This window comes from Phlebotomus papatasi, chromosome 1, assembly GCF_024763615.1.
Source record: "Phlebotomus papatasi isolate M1 chromosome 1, Ppap_2.1, whole genome shotgun sequence".
Taxonomy (NCBI): Eukaryota; Metazoa; Arthropoda; class Insecta; order Diptera; family Psychodidae; genus Phlebotomus; species Phlebotomus papatasi.
Window position 1 is genome coordinate 93,730,258 of NC_077222.1, and position 8,651 is coordinate 93,738,908.

An 8,651-nucleotide genomic window follows, 5' to 3' on the forward strand; every position below is an offset into this window, starting at 1 on the left:
ACTTCAAAGAAATATGGGAAAAAATTTAAAGTGTCCGAAGCCGGAATGTGTGCGAAGCCTGAAAGCCTTCCTTTAGCATATTTAAGGGCTACAATAGACTAAATTAAATTTAGATTACAAAATGTTAGGGAGAATATAAAATGACATTAAAGATGACAAAATTAAAAACCAAAAATTAGACAAAAAGACGGAAGTAGGGTCGGAGGAACGTCTGTTCGACAGGGAATCCCTATTGACACTTTTGCCAAAATGTTGAAAATTATTTAATATATCTAGTAAAATATAAGTAATATAACGTTTTTTTCTCTAATATACCTTTTACTATAAATAGAGATGTTCAAATTTCATATCCCAAATGGTACAGAGTAGGGTGTCAATAAGTGCTGACACGAGTTCTTAAAGTGTCAATAGACGTTCCTTTCACCCTAACAGGTGAAGTTCAATATGCCAAATGTCCTCATGCACATTAAATAAAATATTAATGATTCTATAAGACCGTTTTTTTTCCTCTTTGGGTATATCTTTCAACGAAAACCATTCCCTGAGAGTTCAATTTTCCCATTTATATTATTTTCCCATTGAAATTAATACAGAATGTCTAAATGCAGTATCACACATGCATCTCTCAGACCAATCGCAAGAAAGAAAGGTTTATTGGCAATAATTAAAAATCCATCCATATCAATTAATTAATTATCTTTCGAGGTTCTTTTGCAGTAAGTGAAAGAGTCTTGTGAGAAAAATTCACAGCCCAGTTCCAGCAGATAAATAAAAGAAGTGAATTATATTTGAGGCCAACAAAAAGCTCAATTAATTGAATAAAGAATATGGCAAGAGGTCATTGTACATTGAACACTGATTGAGTTATAAAGTGATGATGTGAGCTGAGTTTTTACACCTCACAAAGCCCAGCAATATTATGCTCTTTTGGGGGGAGGGTTGGACCACAAACGAGATATTCCAGAAGGTGATAGAAAAAAAAAAACTATTTGATGATTGATGTTATTCAAATTATGTGGCTGGAAGTTTACACAGCGATCTCTCAATTGAGTTGGAAAGTTTTTAGCCATATCGTGATATACGAAAATAATTTAAATTAACTACTGTTTCTAACGAGACTGACAATTTGACAGGTTTCCAGGGAAGTGCTGACGATGGATAGAAAAAAAAGGTTTCCACTAATATTTACTCTCACCTTGTCGAAACTCCCAATCATTCCTCAATGCCTTTAATCAATATCATTTTGGGTACCATGATCGCTTTCGATGTAATGCAAATAGAACAGAAAAATAGGTGAATGGCTTTGGGTGAGAAAATGATCTACACAAGATCATTAAATTGACAAAAAAAACCATTCATCCAATTATCGCCTTTTTGAATTTTAATTAATATATATTTCTCTCGTGAGATTGGCCAGAGTCTCTTTGGCTTTATCAGGGACTGTTCGGACTGTTCGTTACTCAACTCAACATTGGATAAAAGTGGATTTAGAGTTAATGCCAAGGGGGCGAACAAATTGCTTCTTTATTGTTCGCACGAGAACTCTAAATGCTCAATAACACTGATAGAAAATGACTTTTGAGTGAAAGCCATTCTCTGATACTGAAATGTGAGGGAAGATTCTTCCATTTGCTACCTCCATTGGGATCAAGAGCATTATTGAGTATCAAGAAGAGACTTTCTGAATTGAAATTTCACGTAATGTGGATTCAATCCCATTTATTAATTAACAGATTACGTCCATAAAGATGTTTTGAGCCATTGAGAGCTACTGAAGTGCACATAATTTAATTATCAGTCTTTATTGAAATAATCTTTAGGCAACCGGGGACTACTAAAGAGTAAGACTATTGCATAAACAATAACCAAGGCGATGAAAAATGTATAGAGTGCTCGTACTCAGAATAGTTTAAGTGCCTTGTGGAATATAGTCTGAAAAATCGCTTATTTAATAACTTGGATTAAATAATGTTAAGATAGAAATTATAAAATAATATCCATTAAAGTGAATAGCACTTTTTGAAAAATTCATTACTGATCAGATATAGTTCATAATCAGTAGGATTTTCAATTATTTTCAAATGTATTTAACATTTTTCAGAAACTTCATTTTCGATTTTTTTCGGTAATCTGTTCTTTGCCGAAAACCAATTTGGAAATAAAGACTGCAATTCTTTTAATAATTTAGTAGGGGACGGTACTCTTCCTTCGAACGTTCATGCCTTCGTATAATGTGAATTTTCTTTTAATTTTCCTAAGATACTTGCACATTTCTATTAAATGTTAGTTGGCTTATCATCAATTGTTGATAATTGCGTGATAATTTAGTGTAAATCTCTTGCGAAAAATAAAAGAAATTTACATTATTCGAAGGCATGAACGTTCGAATTGAGAGCACTTTCTCCTTATTATGAAATTCAAGAGCACTTTGAAGATTATTAAAGAGTTTTTCCATAACCTAAATTAAAAAGTCCTGTATTTTTTCTATTGCCTAATAGTATATAGTACGACTAGTCACATTTATTGAAAAACATAGGAAAAATTTAGTCATTATGAAGCTTGGGACCGTCCAAAGCATGGGCACTTTCCCCTACAACATTTTCAGAATCCAATTCCAGGTCTTTTTGAAAATAACAGACATAAAAGCAAAGAAACGCCGAGCAGATTAACAAGCACTTGGGCGAACTCCTAAAACTTTGAAAAGCGTTTACCCTACTTCTTATTTTTACCGAGTGTTATACAGGCTCTGAACCTAAAGGTTCAGTTATTTAGCTTAACTACTCTTATTTCTTATCAGTCAAGATTTGTTAAAAAAATTAACTTAAGTTTGGATTATTAAGTAAAAATGATCTAATAGATTCTGAAAATCCAATAAAATTGGTTATTATTTAGGGTTATGAAATCTTTGGGAACTAGGTTAAACCTCTAGTCTGAAGACAGCTTAACGAATAAAGGCTTATTCTCTTCACAATTAATTCTCTCTTCTTTCGGAACTAAAACAATTTTTGGATACCTATTCGTTTCACTTTTTACAACATAAAATATTCAAAATTGTGTCTAAAAAATGAATTTTCTTAGAAAAAAAATCCAATAGGGGAAGAGCCTATAATTTTGCACAGCGTGCTTATAAGCATCAATGTTCCAAGTTTGAAGTACGATATTTTCAATAGTAATTGATTTTTTTTGTTACTCTCTTTTCAGAAGGGTTGTTTAGAAACTTGACAAGGGTTTATTGTCTTTGTTTGTACTAAAATTAGTCTTAATAAGTTTGAAAATGAATTGATATGTAAAGGTGAATTTCACTAAAATTTTGGACACCTTGGTTGTAAATTTGGATACTTTGCTTGTAATTTTGGACAGCCAATCCGCTTCAATAGGATGCCCTTTTTTCTCAATTTCAAGAACCTATCTTACCAAGTCTTCTTACTGTTTATGAGACATAATCGTAGAGGAGTCCGGAAATTTTTCATATCATTCATTAAAGTGAATTGACTTCAGTACTCCAAGTACGCGCGGATTTGCGCATTCTCTGACCTTTCCGGGATCCCTCTAAGGCTTTTCTCACTACATCTCGTTCGTAGAGATGATGTTTCTTTGTTTCTCCAGGTATTTACATAACCTAGTCATCACAAAAACTAAAACTTCACAAAATTTCGAGAAAAAATACCTGTCTAAAATAAGACGTATCACCTCATTTGTGAAGTTCTTAGATAAAATTGTCCATTATTCACACGAAAAACACAATTCACAAGGCAAATTTCACTTCAGATCAAATGTACAAATCACCATTAACGTGAATCAACACAATATACAATGAAAATTTAATAATATCACTTAGAAATATCGGGGAAAGATTAGTAGTACTTCACCACAGCTAAAGCGAAGTTCTGTCATTCTCGTAAGCAATTACACACACTGAATATTCAACAAAGCAATTTTAACTCAAATCTTATTCAAAATTTAACGAATTTAGTGTTAAAATCTTCCAAAAAGAACAAATAATTAGATAGAATTCATTATTCATCAAATATTGGAATAAAAATTTTGAATTTTAATTAATTTGTTTTTAGTGTCCAATATTACCTTTAAAGTGTCCAAAATTAGAAGCTGTCCAAAATTATGAGCCTTTACCCTATTTAGGTAGATGAAATTATTCATCAAATATTGAAATAAAAATCCATAATTTTAATCAATTTTTTTTAGTGTCCAATATTACCTTCAAAGTGTCCAAAATTAGAAGCTGTCCAAAATTATGAGCACTTCCCCTATCTCGATTTCCTTCAAATTGTTTTAAGCGATCATGAAATACAATTATAAGAATTGTTTTTTTAAGATTTTTTTTGTGATCTGTCCCGCTGAATTACGTGTTGCTCATATTCCATCAATTAGGAGGGCAGTGAGATATATCCGAAAATGGTAAAATAACTTTTAGAAAATGTTAATTTTTCCCTACGGTAATGATCAGAAATCGTTGAAAACAACCCCCTGCCAAGTTGCCTGAAATTTGAAGCCACTTTCTCATACTTCGATTTAAATTTATATGGGAATTTCTTTTGCACTCGCTACCGTTATGCTAAATATTTAAAAAGTGAGAAGTTTCTCCGTATTATAAGACACCTTTCCGTATGGAGAGATAAATGTACTAAATTTTTGTTTAAATAATTCTTTTCCTCGGAGCACTGTGAGCTGAGTCCGAGATCAATTTAGGAATTGGCTTCAAATAGCTCAATATAAAAAAGGCCAACTTGCCAGGGGGTTGGTTGAAAATATTACATTTTTTTAGGTATATTAGGGGTTAAAATTACGCTTTTTAATGTTAATTTTACTCCTGAAAAAGTGTAAATTTAACACGAAAAATGTCGATACATTTCTAGATCGAAAAATGTTACCGTTAGTACGAAAAAACGTTAATACTCCACCATACGACGAGACGCTCCAATGAATCACTCATTAGTCCAATAATTTGTAATATATTTTTTTGAAAAAAATCAATTAAGCAATTTAATTTAAATATCTATTAAAAATTCCATGAAGCTTGGTTGTGTCCTTCTTCTCCGAAAAATCGCGAAAAATAATTTTTGGATTCCTTAGGACAATTTATTGAGTTTTTTATCAAAACTTTTGTATTGTCAGAAATTCTAGTAATAACTCAAACATAGTAGAAACTATTGTATTAATTTTTAGATAATTTTTAGAATCATTAAGGCAAACATTTAGTATTTAGTTCATATCTAAAGTATCAAATTTTTGCTATGAATTTAAGTGTCTTTAAAGGACATTTGAGTACCTTTGAAATTTAATACATTAGGTGTGATCCTTATATGATCACACCTATTTTAAATAAATCAACGTTCTAATTTTGTTCTAATTAATGTTCTATTCTTCCTTAATTTTGTTTAAAAGATTAATTTAAAATTAGCAGTTAAAAACACTTCTAAAATGTACAGTAGTCACTGTTTGAAGTGTCCTCTACAAGAATGCATTTCACGGATCATTGGCCTATCTTATGAATTTCTCCACTTCTTAATAAGATCTTTTGTGCGGTATTTTTTGTCGTCACAAGATCCCATTGAGAATGAAGTTATTAATTGAATTGTGTGTGACACTCAATGACTCTGCATCAAGATAATCTTCAAAATTATTGTTGACCACAAGTGTATGTGAGATTTTTCTCAATTTGTGGCACTTTTCTCTCACATTTTAAATTAACCAACGTTAATTTTCTGTCTCTTCATTGATGCACTTTGACCATTACGATAAATTAATAGGCAACCGGAAAGGCTTTTTTTGTATTCCATCTAGTTCTTTGAAACATTTAATCAATGAAATTCCCAGAGTCATCAGAAGAAATTGTCATTTCTATGAGATAAATTAAATATTTTGTCACAGAGATTTTTGTCATTCGTGAGGTTTATTCGCGGGTAAATTACACGTAATCCCAGCGTTGAATTGTAATCGAATTTCGAGAAATTCAAGTGTGAGAAAAGTGATTATTTCATCCAAAGTTTATTGATATTTCTTGGTCACAATTGACCACCAAAGATGTTGCACAATATTGCTGAAAACTTTGACTGTATACAATTTCACTTGTGAATGATAATGAGAAATTTTCACACGTCCTTTCACAATCCGAAATGTCCCCAAAAAGAATTCCGCAATATGAAAGATACCAAAACCATCCATACTTCGGTGTGTTTTCTCATAAGGTGCAACCGACGAAAATGAGGCATTTTTTCCAGAGATTCCATTAAAGAGCTAAAATAGTGATTAATTAAAATTTATGCCCAGTGATAATTATTGAAGTTTTAATTGTCTGAAAATTGCCTGTGATAATTTACCGTGAGCTGTAAAAGTCATACATTGTGAAATGGTTGCTGAAGGAGACAGAGAGAGAGAGAGTCAAGCATGAAATATTGCTAGTAGAATAAAATTTATTTTCTCAATTGCATTTGCAATAATTTTTATAATAGCTTTTGATATTTTGACTTATGGTGGTGAATCTCAAGAAAGCCACACGGACAGGATTGCCTCAGCTTAGAGAAATCCACGAGGGCTGTCAATCAAAATGCGATCCACATTGAATTGCCATGCGAATAATCCACCTCTGACCGATGAAAATTTATGATTTTCAGTCATTACTAAATCGATAGTACGTCACCTCATCTCCCTGACTCACCGGTGATTTACTGGCATTTCAGATGGACTCGTTGTCTGCAGTATTTTTCCCCAACTTCTGGGTATTTTGTACATCATTGACATCCATCGGCGCTTTTCAATTGTTACAAACGATCTATCGACCGCCTATGGCGTCGCATTTATGAGATCTACCACAGAGCCTCAAAGACAGATCTCAAGACACCAAAACAGGCACCTTATTCGGACCAGTGATTGAGCTTTTATCAAGGGGCGGATAATTATGATGGAGAGATTTTAGTAATTTTTATTTCTTTATTCCTTTTGGTACATGCACTTACTTGAATCAGTGAAAATGTCTTGCAAAAGAAAGGTAAAGTGGAACAATCAGAGGTAATTCGAAGGACTGTGGTAGAAATCGCAGTACAACAAAAAGTAATTGTGCAAAGTGGCCATTAAATAAAATGTTCAAGAGTTTATGAAGAAAGGGAAAGGCCAGCCCACGGTTGAAACTAGTTTCTCATATCTCTTAAAATAAGAGTTGTTGCTTTAACAGTAAACAAAGAATTTTCCTATTAAAAAAAAGCCATAGAACTTAGCAAAAAAAAACAGATCTTAAAAATTCTAATACTATTCACTTATTAAAAGTTTTGAAAAAAAAACTTTTATGATTGAGCATTGAATGGCTGCTTTTAATTAAGGTTAATAATAATATCTCAAAAGTAAAAGAGCTTTCTTGTTTCCTTGATTGCTGCAAAAATCCTAAAAATAATTTATAGGGGAATGTTTTCATGGTTCGCACAGATTGAACCTTCAAACAACGCAAATTTTCTCTTTGTGTGCAAAGAGGTAGTTCGTCATTACTATGCCATAAGATAGATAATTATTAAGCTCATGAAACGAGATGAGAAGTGGTATGTCAGCTCTTTGCGAACAAAGAGAAAATTAGCATCGTTTGAAGGTTCACTCTATGCGAACCATGCCTACATTCCCCTATTCAAAATCATTAAAAAATCACAGCCATATAGCTCCTAAAACTTAACATTGAAAATCAAACAGAAGAAAAAGAATGAAGATCATAGAATCTACTCGATCTAATATATTTTTTTTAATTTATTATATAATAATTTGAAAAAAATTAGAGGGAGTTATCCTCTGGAATAGTTTGCCACGCAAACAGAAGAAGGAGCTAATCCAAGAGTCTTGTTCAAGTGCATAAAATAAGTCCTTAAAAAGTGCTTATTAAGTCCTTAATTAAGGTAGTTTTTAAGCAACATTAACGACATCTGATAGTATAAAATGGAAATTAGAAAAATTCAATAACTAATAAATTTACTAACGGAATGAAAGAAAGATTATCTCGAGGCATTATTTCCTTTTTTCCAATAAAATTCCATCATACTTATTAAATATATCTAGTAATCAAAGCTAACATGACTCATGAATAAATTTAATTATTGAGAAAATTTTGCAAAACCCCTAAGCAAATACATAAATTTTGATAGATATTTAAATGCAATACGAGGGCTAATAATTTTCTTAAGTCTTTTCCAAATCATTTAAAATGTCGATTTCCTTTACTTTCTTTTCAGGAATGTATTAAAATGCAAATTAGGCAAATTGTTCAGTAGTAAATATTTAGAACAAATAAATCATTTTGTTTCCTTTGGGTTAACTCTTTCACGTCATTAGGGTCATATATGACACGGGTAAAAAAAAAATTTTTTTGACTATTTACTTTAATAGAAATCTATCTGTTTGTACACGACATCATAATAGAAGGATGTAAGAGTCTTGGCTAATTTTCTCAAGACCCCAGATATTCAGGAAAAGAAAATATTTGAAATCAAAAATCACTAATTTCGAACTTTGTGAAATGACTTTTCCTTTTTGAAGTTTTTTATATTCCGTAATAGGGAGATGATCTCCTTCCGGGTGCGTCAGGGATGCTGATCCTTTTAGAGACTAAACAACAATGTTTTTTCGCCAAAGCTTTCGACGCTACAGTGCGCCTTCTT